Genomic DNA, 17,524 nt, shown 5'->3' on the forward strand with positions numbered 1-17,524 from the left:
GCCTTACCCTTTCACAAATGTGAATATAAACCAGTCTGTTTCAACAAACAAGAATTTAGTCGGCAAACATTATTAATTGAAAGAGACAGAAATGGGTGCACAATGGTGACAGAGCTACACGTACCCTAAACACTATTTTTGTGTGCTTTGGTATGTCCACACAATGAATAAATGTCGAATCACAGGAGTTATTTAAGGGACTTTTTCAGATGGACAATGTATATGGTAGAAACGTTTTTTGCTAGATATGCATTTTTGTGACGTGAGTTCACTATTCAAAACAACCAATCTGTATCATTCAGAGGTGTTAAACAATTCCATGAGGAAATTGAAGTGTTTAATTGAAATGATCTAAAATGAAATGGGACTAATGATGTTAATGTCCTAAACTGTGAGCAAATGGGTCCATAAAATGTTCCCTACATGTATTGGGTAATGGTAAAGTACACCTATGTTTGGTAGCCTTTAAGTGAGTCAAAAAATGTTATTAGGAAATATTTTGTTAGATAACCTTGTGACCATTTTGATTTGCACAGATATGATAAAAATATTGTTTGTGTCTTTTCAGCATCTTCAACAGCAGGTGAAGGAGACACATCGGACACAGATGGATGCAGTGGCATGGAGGGTAAAGGGACTGATACGGAGGCCACCAGCTCTACATCTTGTTCTGATGCCTCTACAGAAGACCGGTTCCTAGTGGTGGCAGACCCGACAGGACTTGTTCCATCTGCATCCTTTTCTGCCTCCCAGATTCCCATTTCCACCCTCCATCTTGCTCCACCCCCCAGTTGGCCAAACTCACCCCCCTAAAAGGGCTGGAGTCTCCTTTGCCACAGGCACCTCTCCCACTGCCCATGTCCCCCTGGCTGAGCTCATTAAAAAATCTATTGACCTCTTACACAGCATCTCTGGAAGCCAAGCATCAGGGCGTAGTTGCCAAATGCAACAGATGGTGGCATTACTGGGTGCCAATCATAGTTCAATGTCTGCCATATAGACATTGCTTGCGAAGATAGCCTCTGCACTGACCACAGACCCCCAACCGGGTCAACATTCTGCCCCTAGTCCTGTTCCTTCCTTATGTCAAATCCTACCTCCAACCCCAATCACAAGCACACTCACTTCTTTGCATGTATCCACTTCAACAGACAAAAGCAGCACATATAAACACATACAAGCTAAGGAACACAAACACACACCCATTCAACAGACACACACTACGCCTTTAGGTATCACAACGACCACCAAAACCACCACATCCACAACCACCACACGCATAACTACAACACCCAGCACCACAGCCGCATGCACCACCACCACAACGCCAACCGCCACCACACACACAGTCACCACCACATCCTCAAGCAGAACAACCACAACATCCACCTCTATATCACACTCATCCAAACACACAGTCATGCACACCTACATGCAAAACAACAACCACAAACAGACATGCTCATAATCACCTGAATACAGTACACCTATGAAACCCCACACATCCCAACATAGACAAGGCACACATGCATCTACAAGACATACACACACATGCACCACAACCACACCAATCACCTCAACAGCACACTCATCGAAACAAAAGCACACACACACCAATACTCACTGTTGCACCTGGCCCTTTTTGCAGGGTCATCCCCAATCTTTTTGTCTCCATCCCCCTAATTTATCTGACCAGTTTTTGTTGGCTTTAGAACTCTGGGCACTTTCCCACTGCTAATCAGTGCTAAAGTGCATATGCTCTCTGTCTAAATTGTATTGTTGATTGGTTTATTCTTTATTGGCATATTTGATTTACTGGATAAATCATTTTAGGAAAGTTTTCTGCTCTGAAACCTATGAGAATTCGCATGTGGCAGTTATTCCTGCTACACATTTTACTCCAGATTTTAACTTTAAGGCCCTAAATATTATTTTTGATCTCCATGAGGTCAAAGGTGCCATTGATAGATCAAGGCAGGGAAAGGCCCCTGGCCCCGATGGGGTTCCTGTCGACCTTTTTAAATCAGAAATTGAGCTCTGGGGCCCTTTGGTTACAAATGTGTTGAACAACGTGGTAACTAGTAATGTGCCCTCTTCATGGAAATCGGCTATTATTGTTCCCATCTTTAAAAAAGGTAATAGACAAGACCCCTCTTGTTACAGACCAATCTCCCTTATTGATTCAACGGCAAAGATTTTAGGTAGTGTGATCTTGTCCCGTTTAGAAGATTGGGCAACAGATGCCCAGATTTTATCTCCCATTCAATTCGGTTTTAGACCCGGTGTGGGCACAGTTGAGCAAGTTTTAAACTTACAATTGATACTTAATAAATATGTGTCTGTTAAGAAAGAGTCCATCCATATGGCTTTCATCGATCTAACCAGTGCCTTTGATTTGGTTAACAGATCAAAGTTATGGCAAATCCTAGAAGTTCTAGGGTGTGACCCGGCTCTATTGGAGCTTATTAAACGTCTACATACAGACCTAACGGTTTCTGTTCAGGTCGGCTCATTTGGGCAGAGAACCCCCCCTATTCCGTCAACCAGGGGCGTAAGGCAAGGATGTATTTTAGCCCCTTTTCTTTTCTTGATTTATATAAATGGGCTCTATGATTTTTTGGTTAAACAAGCAAAGGATGTACCGAAGATGGGCCAAAGATTACTCCCAGTTTTATTATATGCGGATGATGCAGTTTTAATTGCTCGTACTGCAAATGGCTTACAGGGTTTATTGGACATATTTTATGAGTTTATGTCGAACCGCGACTTGAAGGTCAATTACCCCAAGACTTTTGTCATGACCTGTGGCCCACGTAACACAAAATCCAAACAATTTACTATGGGAGGGCATTCTCTTATCAAGGTCAAAGATTTTTGTTACCTAGGCATGTATTTGAGTTCCTCTCTGTCCTGGAAGACTCATATTAATTTTAAGCTCCAACAGCTGATAAGGAATACCGAAGCGATCTTTCGCTTCTCTAATAAATTAGGCCATAGACCCCCTGCACAGATGAAAACTCTGTATAATTCTAAGTGTTCCGCAGCTGTGCTCTACGGAGCAGGCGTTTGGGGCTGTGTAAAGGTACCATCTCTCCAGAGGGTCGAAAATACATTTTTGCGAAGATTACTGTTGGTTCCAAAATGTACTGCAAATATCATCTGCCACGAAGAACTTGGTCAGTGTTTTTTGGAGGACAGGGTTTTTTTGGCGCCATTATTGCTTTGGATTAGATGTTGGCTAAACCCAATGGCAAAATTGGTCCAAGATTGTATTTCTGAATGCTTACAATTGGAAAATTCAAACAGGATCCCCTGGCTTATGTTTTTACGAAACTCTTTTGAGAATTTAGGTCTTAGATACATGTTTGATGAACCTCACCTATTAACTATAAATTCTAGGTCCGTTCTGAAGGCTACTTACTCCGAGTACATATCAGACCTGAGATTTTGTAGTTCTCTGAAATTAAAATCCTTTGATTCCTATTCTCAGGTAGTGACAGCCCCATGCCTTGAACCTTATCTGACCTGGTTTTCCAGTTTTAAGATACTTTCTTTTTTAACACTTTTTAGACTTAATTTAATTCATTTTAAGGTAGCGTTTCCTGAACCATGTTTTTGGAAAAGGGATTTACCTCTTTGTCCCTGTGATTCTAGATCAACCCAGAGTACTTTGCACTTTTTTCTCTTTTGCCCTTTTTATGCTGCTCCTAGAGGAGTTTGCATTTTACCCACTTTACGTTTTGTTAGACCCATCCATTACAAGGAAGCTTTAATATATTTTCAGAGATTGCCAGATAGGCAAATTTGTCATTTTGTATTAGATTTTATTACAGCCTCTTTAAGTATTAGGAAAAGGCTCATTTCATTTTAAATGTATATGTATGTATAGTTTAATATTGTAAGTTAATTTTTGTATTCTGTTATTGTGATTTTCCTTATGTTATGAGTTTTATTTGTTTATTTTATGGGATTTTAGACCGGATGTTTACGTAATGTTTTAGATATGGTACTATTTTATTCTTCTATCTATTTACTGTAACGTAATTATTGTGTGGTTTTTGTGTTTTTGTCTGTACTTTTATGGCATTTGCCGAATAAAGTTTTGTGACTGACTGACTGACTGATTTACTAGTAACTCCCTAGTAAAGTGCACTAGGGCCTGTAAATCAAATGCTACAAGTGGGACTGCAGCATTGGTTGTGCCACCCACATCAGTAGCCCTGTAAACATAGCTCAGACCTACCACTGCAGTGTCTGTGTGTGCAGTTTTTAACTGGCAATTCGACCTGGAAAGTGTTCCCACTTGCCAGGCACAAACCTTCCCACTGGTACATGTAAGGCACCTGTAAGGCAGGCACTAGGTAGCCCCATGGGCAGGATGCAGTGTATTTAAAAGGTAGGATAAGTACTGGTGTGTTGTACATGTCCTAACAGTGAAATACTGCCAAATTCACTGTTGCAAGGCCTATCTCGCTCATGAGTGAAGATGTGGGTTGTCTTTAAATAACTTTAAAGCACAGATTCCCTTTAAGGGCAGACAGAAATATGGCGTTTGGGTTCTCTGAACTCACAATTTAAATATACATCTTTTAGAGAAACCGTTTTTTAGATTGTCAGTATGAAAATGCCACTTTTAGAAAGGAGGAATTTTCTTGCTTAACCCCATCGGTGTGGGCGTCAGCCACTGGACAACGTCTAAACACCATCCCTGGTGCTGGTCATGACCAGTGGCCAATGCCAAGGAGAGGTTATAAAAATCCTCGGGTGCAATGCACCAGAGGATTTATTTTCATCCTGGGAGATGCAGAAGAAGTTCCACAACCCCCCCCCCCACCCATCTCCTGCCTATCTGTGACATCAGCACGCTTTGAGGCATGCTGACATTACATTTTTCCCCAGTGGAGGAGCAGGTAAGTGTCTTCTCACCACTCTGGTGGGGAAAAAAAGGCCAAAATGGCCTCCCCAGATGCCAGGGATACATCAATGGAAAGGGGAGAGTTTCCTCTTTCCATTGATGCCTTCCTCGCACCGTTTCCAGGCCATGGAAATGGCCCTAGGCACCAGGGATCTTGTTTGGAGGGGGTCAGTCCTGTGTAAGTGGGCCACTCCCAGCACTGTGTGGACATCATTTTTGAAAAAAACATGTTGGGGTTCTCCTGGGGGTCGATCGTGCACCCCTAGGTATTAAAATTATTATTCTAAAACAAAAACAAATAAATGACAGGGGCGTCCCCCCTAGGGAATATTAAAAAATATATATGAAAATGTTGGGGAATTTTTTTATACATGTGTGCTTTGCCATGGGGTCACAATTGGCCCCAGGGAAAGCACACATGTATATAAAAAGTAGTGATGTAAAGAGTCTCTTTCTCTCTCTCTCTCTCTCTCTCTCTATACATATATATATATATATATATTTATATATATATATATATATATATATATGTGTGTGTGTGCATATAGATATATATGTATAAGTTGCTGAAGGCGGTCACGCCGAAACGCTTTCCTGTTTTGTTTAAATAAACCTTTTTTTTTCCAGTCGCGGAATGCTGGTTGCCTTAATGAACCTTAAGGTATCGTTTTTTATACATATATATATACATACATATATAAAGATATTTGTATATAAAACAAGAGCCAAATCTCTCTATAGATATGTACATATGTGTGTGTATATATACATATATATATATATATATCTATATATATATATATATATATATATATATATAGATATATATATATATATATGAGAGATAGAGTAGAGATAATTAGATTCTCTCCATATAGAAATAGATATGTCTTTTGTCTAGTGGCAGTTTTGATGCCATAAAGTAGTGCAGATGATTTAAATGCCTGCTGCAAAGGATATACAAGTATTTAGCTGAGTGGATTAGTGAAGCCAGGCATTACCTGTGCTTTAAAACAAATGAAATGTATGTGGAGGTAGTCTATAGAGATACTAGGGGAACTTTTGCTGGGTGTTACTGAGGGAATTTGATGAGGAGGTAATGGGAGGCAGAACACCAAAAATTACTGTTGCACTGGGTGCCACCAGTGCTTAAGGCTATGATGATGGGTATTTGGTAAGGTGAAGAAATAGTGTGTCTTTTTTGTTTTTTTTCAGTGTCTTCAGTGAATCTGCTGAATCAGAGAAGAAGCAAAGGTAAGGTGACAACATTTACTGTTGGACACATCACAACCACCCATGAGCAATTTTGTGACTCTATCTACCTTCTACGTAGGCTAGTACTTTAGAGGGACAGTTTAGCCAGTAGCAGAGATGCGTCTTGTTGGATGACTGCTGCTCAAGCCGTAACTCAGGTTATGGAGGATAGCTCTGAGGCGGGATCAGAGACCTACACAGCATCTGAGGGAGAGGACAATGGGGCAGAATCTAAAATCAATTTTTCTGTTGGTGGAGTCCCATCCGACGACATCTCTTCCAGTGATTCGGATGGAAATGATGAGTACAGTTGTGCTGTACCTTCGCAAGCATAGTCTGTGCAGCAAGACAATAGTGGGTTAGCCCAACTCAGAGAGTAGGTGTGTGCGGCGGCAAGCACAGAGAAAGTGCTCTCTTGGCACCCCCTAATTTAGTTCAGCCCCAAATTCCATCTTTTTCTGGTGACGCTGGATATAAAGTCGATACAGCCAACTTTTTGCCAATTGACTACATCCATTTATTTTTTAATGTTGACTTCCTTCAAAAAATTGTGCAGCAAACAAATTTGTATGTAGACCAATTTCTGAGGAAGCATGGAGGCACTCTAGGGCTCCGTTCTACGATACGCCAGTTGCCTCCCACTTAGCTGGCAGAGTTGAAGATATTTTTGGGCCTTACACTCAAAATGGGTGTTAGTGCAGAAACCCACCTTGCAGTCCTACTGGCCAACACGCATGGTTTGGGTAACCCCCATCTTCGCACCATACTTGAGCAGAGATTGTTTTTTGCTACTGCAGCTGATGCTGCATTTGAATGACAATTCTGCTGCATTGCCCCAGGACCATCCAAATCATGAAAGGTTTCCAAAGATCTAAACTCCTGGAAAGAATATAGAAGTCGATGGGTCCTTGATCCTGTACAAAGAATGGCTGCTGTTCAGACATTACATTGCGAGCAAAAGAGCTCACTGTCGCTTAAAGCTGCACATGCTGTGTGAGTGCTCTTACGTCTATGTGTACAGCTTGAGAGTGTATACAGGGAAGGACTCTACCCTAAACCCTGTAGGTTGCCATCCCATGTGGGGGGTCACCCGTAGGATTGTATGGGAACTTGTCCAGCCACTCCTTTAAAAAGCTTATAACCATTTTGTGGAGAATTTCCATACAGGAGTAGAGCTGTTTAGTAAGCTCTACAAAGCTGGCACTGTGGCCTGCGATAAAGTTTGTTGTAACTGCAAATGAATCCCGCAGGAGCTTGTTTGCAAGAAGTTAAAGAAATCCCAGAGTACTATGTTGCGTTCCAACAAACTGCTTGCAGTCAAGTTCTTGGATAGGCGTGATATATACGTGCTCACTACAATTCATGATGAGAGCACTTCCCCATCATGGTTTGAGGTCAGATGGCCAAGGCGACAAGCCCATCTGTATACTTGATTACAATACGTACGTGGATGGAGTGGACAAAAATGAGCAGGTTCTTCAACCATACAATGCGTGTTGTAAAACTCGTATTTGGTACAAGAAACTGATTACCCACCTGATCCAGGTGGCAACATACAATGCGTATGTTGTTTATTGTCAGACAACCACAGGAAGACTCATGACTTTCCTTGTCTTCCAGTTGCCTAAAACACCCAAAAGTATCATCCATGTAGTCACTGTAAAGTGTTCTCGAAGCAAGGAAAGCAGCAGGAGAGTCGGTATTACTGCCCCAATGCCCATCTCAACCAGGCCTCTATGTCCCTATATGCTTTACGTTGTATGATACGAAAGCAAGGTTCTGGGAAATCGACTGGTGTGTAACTGCTGTTGGCTAATCCTTTCAGTGACTGAACGTCCATGGCCACTGCTTCATTAGGCAAGCAGCCACAGAATTTTACCTCATCTACTGAAGTAAATCATGGACTTCCTTATGGCCTACTTGACACCTATATCCACCATCAGAAAGTGGTAGGTGTTCTGTTTAATTAACGTGCATTATAGTCCCCATACTGCACAAACTAATGGATAGAACATATGCCACATTGTCACAGAGTACCCTGTGTGGCAAAATCTTAAAGGCATGACTGAATTTTGAAATGCTTGTAAGGGAACATATGTATGCTACACAAGGACCACCATGATTGCCAACGAGAACCAGAGTAAGTGTAATAAGTCAAATAAATGTTCTGTCAGACATATTCACCAACATTTCTACTTGTTTGAAAGAATGCAAACTCAATTTGTAGCTCCACTTTCAAAGCAAAAATAGAAGTGTTGGTGAATGAGTCCCACAGGGTATTTGTTTGACTTTTTACTTTAGAGACCTTAGGATTTCTTCACCAGCATGTCTGCCTTAGTTTCAACAGTAGATATGTGCATTCATTTCGAGAAATAGGCCTCCCGAGGCATACTCAGACACCCCCAACTTGCATCCACAAACTAGTATGGGTTCACTTGGCAATTATACAGGATTAGTCAGGACTCTGATGAGGACAGAGACATTAATGGGCATGGCAAGCTTATGGAAGATGTGTCTTCATAGGGATATTGCACAGATATAACTCAGATAGTGAAGGTAGTACAGATGTACATTATGTACACCTTCAGATTCAAACCCATTGGTGCAATCCCAGTTTAAGGAATACGCTTCACACGGCATACTCGGAAACCCCCAACTTGCATCCACAAACTGGAATGAGTTGGATAGCACAGTGAGTGTGCTAAAGGCTCATGAAAAACATTTCTTCCTGAGTCTCAGGTGGATGTCATGGGAGTCACTAGTAAAGGTATGCCTTCCGTAATGTTCAGGAAGAAGGAGGCAGTTGCTTGACAGGTGGTAAAATGTTGTCAAAGTTATTTTGTCATGTGGTGTATGAATGTGATGGGCCCTTGTCTGGCAGCGGTAAGTTAATGTGAGTGCAGTGATTGGTTAGATTGGGCCAGTGACCGACGGTATGAAAGGGTTGTTTTTTGTACCTGAATGGCGTCTGAATGGACCATAAAGTGGTTTGTGCCTTGACGTGACTTTTTGGCCCACTATCACAAGGCTTGATTTCAATATTCAGATGCCTTGAGACGTATTCATGTCTGAAACAATAATTTCTGCTGGTGCTAAAACCAACCACTGTGAGTGATGGATTAACTTCAACATGCTAGTACCAGTGCCTGTTTTTTCTTACTCATTTTAAATATTTTCTTATTTCAACAGTTATTTATCTTAGGAAAACCTGCAGGAATCTTCAAATAGGAGCCTTTGCAAAATGTGTGGTTTTGTCTACTTTTCAGAAATCTATAGCTTTTCTGGATCACCCATGGCTTTCACACTGGTTTGCACCAAGCACAAAAATGAGGAAAATAGGCTACCTCTTAGAAAAATGCCAAAACTGTGGTACAAAGTTAGGTTTTATGATTCTGTTTAACTTGTTCCAGAACCTTGGAAGATGATAACTTTAGTACAGCAAACTGTCTGTGGATGCTATTTTAAAGAAAAAAACAGACTCTTTTTTCTGGAGCATGTTTCCCCTTTTTTTCTCATAAAATTCAAAAGTTTGCTATATTTCGGCCTATTTTGGAAAACAAGTTATGGAGCCCTAAGCGCCAAGTACCCTAACTAGTCAAAAAAGGCTCAGAACTGGGGTAGGAAGAAAGGCTCAGCATATAAGGGGTTAAAAAAGGAGTTTTGCATGCACATTCACACCCTAAGGGAAACATAACTGACAATAGCGAAGAATGACACCATGTGGAAATCATTAAGAAAGAAACTACAAATGACAATTGCATGCATCATTTAGTTAAGAACAAAATCTAATTTTGCAAAGCAAATGATGATTTAAAATGATAACTTAAATAAAGAGGAAAGCGATGAGGGAAATCATCTTACATTTTCCTTGGTAATTTAACTAATTGCATAAATTAAAACTTCAATTAAGTAGTGTCAAAAATGAAATGTTGTTTCATGTTACTAATATTCTCCAGTTAAAAACACTGGGCCAGATAACAGATATCCTGTCCACCCTATTAAAGGTGCCATTGGATATAATGTGCTTGTGATGCGGCAAACAGGCTATCTGCCACACTTCTGGTGGAGTAACCTGTTCGCTGAACTCTAAATCATGGCTGTTGTCTGTATAAAAAAGAAAAAGAAAAGTGACAACATTTAAGTTCTTACAACATGATACAGAAACAAGGTTAACAAGAAACAAGTTGACATAATCGATCACTAAATTATCTATATGCTAATTTTGGGTAATCTTTTCACTATGCTCTATAGCCCTACCACACATTTACACATGTGTGCCTACAAGAACAGAAGGGAACGCTGCCATCTCTGGGCTGTTGGTAATTAGGTATGGTTTTAACACCCACCACAATTAGGCCACAGATTATTTTGTTCTTGGTGTCTCATCTATCCTAGTGCACTGGGTATAATCATTCTGAAGTATTTGACTATGTATTCCAAAAAATGCTTTTAAAAATGAATGTTAGTCTCTACAGAACCTAATGGACACAGATAAACTCTGCAGCTTGATACAACATGCCTTATGTCCACCTCTCCTTTATAAAGGGACTGAGTAGCTCTAATAATAATCTTTAACACAAAACAGCTTGTCCTTATGCCACATAGCCGGAACATCTCTCAAACAGAGGATTAGAAGGTGCAACCATTATCGTGATATGTGCTGTGTATTGCATTATAAAGGTCTCATGTTGTCTAAAGGCATATCTACACACCTTTGTCTGGGTTTCTATTCTACCTACTGACATGTCTATGCCACCAGTGTTCCTACCACATCTAAGTGTTGCTACATTCAATTACCCCAGAGGTGGGTCAGGTTGTTAATAGGTTGTGTGCTATAATAATATGCCATAAGGCAGAGTAGAAATTAAACTTATAAAATACGACTCAAATATGATTGGCATTCCAATTCGACACATGGCGTGCAATCCACTATGTAGGGTACACCAAATGATGAGCAGTTCAAACAAACTGAGCAGTTCAAACAAACCTTGTTTTTTATCAAAGAGCACTTGTTTATGAATGATTCATTTTCAATCAGCTTGGGATTAGTTTTTTTTTATTTTGTAACAAATGTTGTTGCCCGTTGCATGTGCTGTCTCCCAAAACATGATTTGATTAGTATATATCTAGTCAGCATATTTTATTTACCTATAAGCCCCTAGTAAAGTGCACTACATGTGCCCAGGGCCTGTAAATTAAATGTTATTAGTGGGTCTGGAGCAGTGCTTGTTCCACCCACTTATGTAGCACTTTAAAACATGTCCCAGCCCTTACATGGCAGTCTGAATGCTGTGTTACACTGCCATGTTGACTTGGCATTTGAACCCCTTGCCAAGCCTTAAAATCCCCTTTTGTTACATATAAGCCCCCCCCTAAGGTAGGCCCTAGATAGCCCATAGTGCAGTTTGCTATGTACTTAAAAGGCAGGACATATGCTTTTATGTTTTACATGCCCTGGTAGGGAAAAACTATCAAATTCATTTTTCATTACTGTGAGGCCTACCCCTCATATAGGATAATATTGTGGATTCCTTTTTTACATTAAATAATCTGTAAATCCTTATTGGGAACCGGTAGACCTGTCATGTTTAGTACCAAGGGAATTGTAATGATGAGTACACTTTAATGGTAATGTCGAATTTGCTGTTACAATTTTGAAAATGCCTCTTTTAAAAAGTTAACATTTTCCTGCTGTTAGTCCTGTGTGCCTGAGCTGGACTCCCTACACATCTGGGGTGGGGTGACAGCTGGACTTTGCGTATTCCCTTGAGACACTCTCATACCAAGGGAGCTTAGGTGTAACAAATGGACCCTCCACAGCCTGATGGGCCATCCTTGGCAGGAATGGAAGGAGGAGCTAGTCACAGCCTCAAACTTACACTTGAATAGGTTATTTCCAGTCCCCACCCAAAGGACTGTTTAACCTACTGTAGTGAGTCTGGAGCCAGGGCAAAAAGAGAGGACTTATGAGTACTTCAAAGCCTTGTTTGGAGTCTCTCCCACTTCAAAGGCACCACTGGTTATAAGTACTGAACATCTGACACCACCAACTCATTACATGTCTGGACTTGTGACTACTCTGCTCGAAAGAAGCACTGCTGTGCTCCTGAAGGACTGCCACTCTGCTGGACTTCTGCTTTGCAGAACACCTACCTTGATGTGTTACCTGCTGTTTCTCTACCTGGGTGAGAAGGACTGGACCTGCATCACTTGAACCCACAGTGATTCCAAGGCCCGGCCGACTGGTCTCTTGATCTGAAGCTTCTGCGACATAAAATACTTCCAACCAATGTACTGCTGCACCTGGACTCTTCCATCTGTGAGTCTGCCCTGCCAAGAGATATCACCCCAGACCTGGACCATTGGGAGTGAGCCCAAGGTGTTTTATTCCAGAAAAACCAAAGAAACCCCTTTTGTGTGAGAAAAATCAATGCATCACCACTGCTGCATGGACAGAACCAGTGCATCACCATCAGAAACAGCAGTGCTGCATTTTCTTGGGCATAAGGTCCCTGCATCCCATTGACAACAGCCCTGTTGATAGCTCTGAACTTTGCATTGCAGCCACTGCGTCCATTGGAAACAGAGCATCATCTCGATGTCAACGCAGTGAGCACACACACCCAAACTCCATTGCTACCTAGAACTGATGCATCATCACCTCCGCGTGGAAAACTTCAATATATCTCCTTGCTGGCATGGTTCACAACAAACACAACGTTGTTGCACCAGGATTTTAAGGTACATTACCCGGCCTGCTTTCAATCGCGGTTGGCCTGACCTTTTGGCTTTGTCCTGATCCAGCACGACCAAATGCCTCTGATTGGGGTTTCTTGCTTTAAAGCACTATTTTACAGTTTATTCTTTAAAAATACATATCTAAAGTTCTACTTATTGGATATGTGCTGTTTTATTACATGTTGCTCTATTTTACTAACATGGTGCGGAATCTTTTTGTGTGGTGGTTTTTCACTGTTTTATTGTTAGAAGTGTTGCACAAATACTTTACACACTGCCTCTAAGTTAAGCTTGACTAATCTGTGCCAAGCTACCAGAGGTTGAGCAAAGGTTCATTTAGGGTTTTTCTAACACTTAGCCTGACTAGAATTGTGGTTGCTGCATGACTAAGTTTAACATCCTAATCAAACAACAACCTAAATTCTAACAGTAAGACTTCCCACAGAAAAGGAAATGGGGTGACTAGCCTTAGAGATGTAAAGAATGCCAGGAGGTTTGAGTAACAATAGAGGTATGTCATTGTTTTGTTTTAAAGATAGCTCAACTATCATCATTTCAATTGAAATAGGCAACAACGTTTTGTATGCTGAAAAAGGATGATGAGGGTCAGTGTTAAGAACGAAGATGAGCCGGAAAAAGGGCGCAAACCTCAAGTTAAGTACTGGTAATGTACTTTCTGATGTTGAAAAGATTTAAACTCTTGCTGAAAAAACAATATCTAGACGGAAAAAATGCTGAAAACTACAGTTCTTTCTCAGTTCATCTCAATCATCCTTTAGCATGAAGCTCCAGGAAACCTCAGCTTAGGTCCCTCTTTTATAAAACAAACATAAATAACATAAATAATGAATGTTGAGTCATGGGCCCTCATTCTGACCCTGGCGGTCTTTGACCGCCAGGGCGGAGGACCGCGGGAGCACCGCCGACAAGCCGGCGGTGCTCCAATGGGGATTCCGACCGCGGCGGTAAAGCCGCGGTCGGACCGGCACCACTGGCGGGGTCCCGCCAGTGTACCGCGGCCCCATTGAATCCTCCGCGGCGGCGCAGCTTGCTGCACCGCCGCGGGGATTCCGACCCCCCCTACCGCCATCCAGATCCCGGCGGTCGGACCGCCGAGATCCGGATGGCGGTAGGGGGGGTCGCGGGGCCCCTGGGGGCCCCTGCAGTGCCCATGCCACTGGCATGGGCATTGCAGGGGCCCCCGTAAGAGGGCCCCTACATGTATTTCACTGTCTGCTGCGCAGACAGTGAAATACGCGACGGGTGCAACTGCACCCGTCGCACAGCTTCCACTCCGCCGGCTCGATTCCGAGCCGGCTTCATCGTGGAAGCCTCTTTCCCGCTGGGCTGGCTGGCGGTCTGAAGGAGACCGCCCGCCAGCCCAGCGGGAAAGTCAGAATTACCGCCGCGGTCTTTCGACCGCGGAACGGTAACCTGACGGCGGGACTTTGGCGGGCGGCCTCCGCCGCCCGCCAAGGTCAGAATGAGGGCCATGGTGTTTCATGCAAAACATCTACACATTCAAATGGATAAACAAAAAGGTAGCTGAAAGGAAAACTCTGATTAGTTCCACAAGAGATTCCTTGGTCTCCCTACTTTCCATCCGTGTGTCATCTAACATGGTTTGGTGAATACTGAATCCAGGAGTTAACAATATTGGGTCCTACACATGAAAAAACAAAAACATACAGGTGGAGAGTTATATCTCCTTCTAAGTATAAAATAGGAGTTTTTCCTACTCACAAACATTCCCAAAACTAGACCTGGAAAGATTGACCACCACAAGTTGTGAATTATATTTTTAGAAATGTCTTGTAGTATAGCGCCTGTGGTCCAGTTTCCCTATGTAGACTTCTGCTCAGAGACAATTAAGCCACAACGTTTATTGCTCTGCTATGTGAGAACTTTTTTTCCACAAGGAGAAGCCCTTTCCCTAGGCCCAGGGGCATCTTAAGGATATTTAGGGCCCTGGGATGTTGCATGCCACATAACTACAAGATGTCTCTGCAAAATGTCTGTAATAGACTCTCAGATATCACCCACATTAAAAATATATTTAAAGAAAACAGTATTTAAAGCAATCTGTTCAGGAATTATCCAAGGCCATCAGAGGAAGCCCCTGTGCAGAACAAAGCTGGATCTAACAGGCCACACCCCCCAATGAAAGGTGGAGGCCCTGGGCCAGAGCCCACTTTGCCCATGCCTTACAACGTATCTGCCTAGGTACCCACTAAGGGCCATATTTATACTTTTTGACACAAAACTGCGCTAACGCAGTTTTGCGTCAAAAAAATTAGCGCCGGCTAACGCCATTCTGAAGCACCATGCGGGCGGCGTATTTAATCAATGACGTTAGCCGGCGTTAGCCGCCGGCGCTGCCTGGTGTGCGTGGAAAAAAACGACGTACACCAGGCAGCGCCGGCGTAGGGGGATATGGAGCTTGGGCGCCAAAAAATGGAGCAAGTCAGGCTGAGGCAAATTTTTCGCCTCAACCCGATTTGCGCAATTTTTTTCGACTCCCAACCCCCATAGAAATGACTCCTGTCTTAGCAAAGACAGGAGTCATGCCCCCTTGCCCAATGGCCATGCCCAGGGGACTTCTGTCCCCTGGGCATACTTACCGGAACTTACCTTAATGTCCCTGGGATGGGTCCCTCCAGCCTTGGGTGTCCTCCTGGGGTGGGCAAGGGTGACAGGGGGTGTCCCTGGGGGCATGGGAGGGCACCTCTGGGCTCCTTCCGAGCCCACAGGTCCCTTAACGCCTGCCTTCTCCAGGCGCTAAAAAACGGCTCAAAAGCGGCCGTACGTCATTTTTTTTGACCCGCCCACTCCCGGGCGTGAATTTTGCCCGGGAGTGTAAATACGGCGCACATGCCTCGGAGTCAATTTTTTAGACGGGAACGCCTACCTTGCATATCATTAACGCAAAGTAGGTGTCCACGCTAAAAAATGACGCAAACTCAATGGACTTTGGCGCTAGACGCGTCTAACGCCAAAGTATAAATATGGAGTTAGTTTTGCGTCGGAATTGCGTAAAAAAAAACGACGCAATTCCAGCGCAAACAGAGTATAAATATGCCCCTAAATGTGCTGGTGATCCATCCCTATTGCATCCTGTAAAGGGATTTTCTCCAGGTTTTGAATGCAGTGAATCTGCGGCCATGTCCTTAGGAAATGGGCCAGACTGAAGTTTGAGCATATTCACAAATGTACATGTTTATGGGCATTCCCAAATTTGTAATGCAAACCATGTCATAAAATGTTCCCTTCCCACCCATTCAGTCGATTTAATACTGCATATTTCTCAGCACTGTGCACGATTGCGACTGAAAATACCTTTGCGAATCAGGCCCAATGGATCCAGACCTTTCTCCCCTTGTGTTTGACTTCCTAACTCTCAACACATTGTAGCTAAAGTCTTCCCTTTTTGGCTGTGGTTACATCAAATCCCCTGAGTTATAGCTTTCTCTTGAATTTGGAGTAAATTACTCTTTGTTGTCATTTGACACTTTGCTTCTTTTCTGAACTTCTGCAAGAGGAGAGGGATTCCGATTTAGTTTTCTGGGAGTGGTTTACACAAATTTTGCACTGATGCTAAAATAGAGTGAATGCGCTTTGCAACATTTTGATGCTATGTAGCGGATTCCCTCAAATCCATAATAAATCAATAAGTTTGTACCTGTACAACAGTGGAAAGTATAAATTGTGCAACTGCTGCAAAAACATGACCATTCTGTTACTTGCAATCGTTTCTTGGACGTTAATAGGATTTAAAGAAAGAAAGCTCTGCCTTCAAGAATGTTGAAACTGGTTATTCACTAGTCCTGCAGCTTTTGTCATGCGAAGCAGATCCCACCAATTTAGCCTCAATGTTAGTTTCATCTTTCACATTTTAAAAGTAGAGAAACAATTATTTTCCTACTTTCTCTAATTTGAGGACTCACTGGAATGATGTTACAGCATTTTCTAAATTTGTTGTTGCTCAACAGAAGGAATTTGCTGGATTTTCCATGGTGAAATATAAAGAGAAGTAAAACTGCTCTGCACCGTTCCTTATTAAATCATAATAATTCAAAAGGGAATTTGATGATTTTCTTCATTATTGGAAAGTCATCTAAAAGAGTTTTCCATGGGTAACATCTGATCCATGCCCAAACAGGAGTTTGAAACGAGAAAACCTGTACAAAGGTATCGAGAGAAAAGACCCAGTAAATAAAATTAAAAAAACGTGGGTTTTAATGAGTTAAATACGGAAATCGCTGGTAATTCTTATTCCCTGTGGCAAAAGTTGGAACAGAAAACGTTTACACACTCGAGGAAAGTACCTCACCCCGGGGTATCCATATTTACAGTGTGCAGGAAATACCATCCGTAAATCAGAGCAGTTGATAATCAAAGCCTTAGTCATAGTATATCTTGGATTCTAAAGTATCCCCTTTGTGGTTCAGAAAGGAGATTACGCCGCCCGCCAAGCGGGAACCGTCAGAATACCGCTGCGCGGTCAAAAGACCGCCGCGGTTATTCTGAGTTTCCCGCTGGGCGGGTGGGCGACCGCCAGAAGGCCGCCCGCCCGCCCGCCCAGCGGAAAACCCCTTCCCACGAGGATGCCGGCTCCGA

Source organism: Pleurodeles waltl, chromosome 1_2, assembly GCF_031143425.1.
Source record: "Pleurodeles waltl isolate 20211129_DDA chromosome 1_2, aPleWal1.hap1.20221129, whole genome shotgun sequence".
NCBI classification, from domain to species: domain Eukaryota; kingdom Metazoa; phylum Chordata; class Amphibia; order Caudata; family Salamandridae; genus Pleurodeles; species Pleurodeles waltl.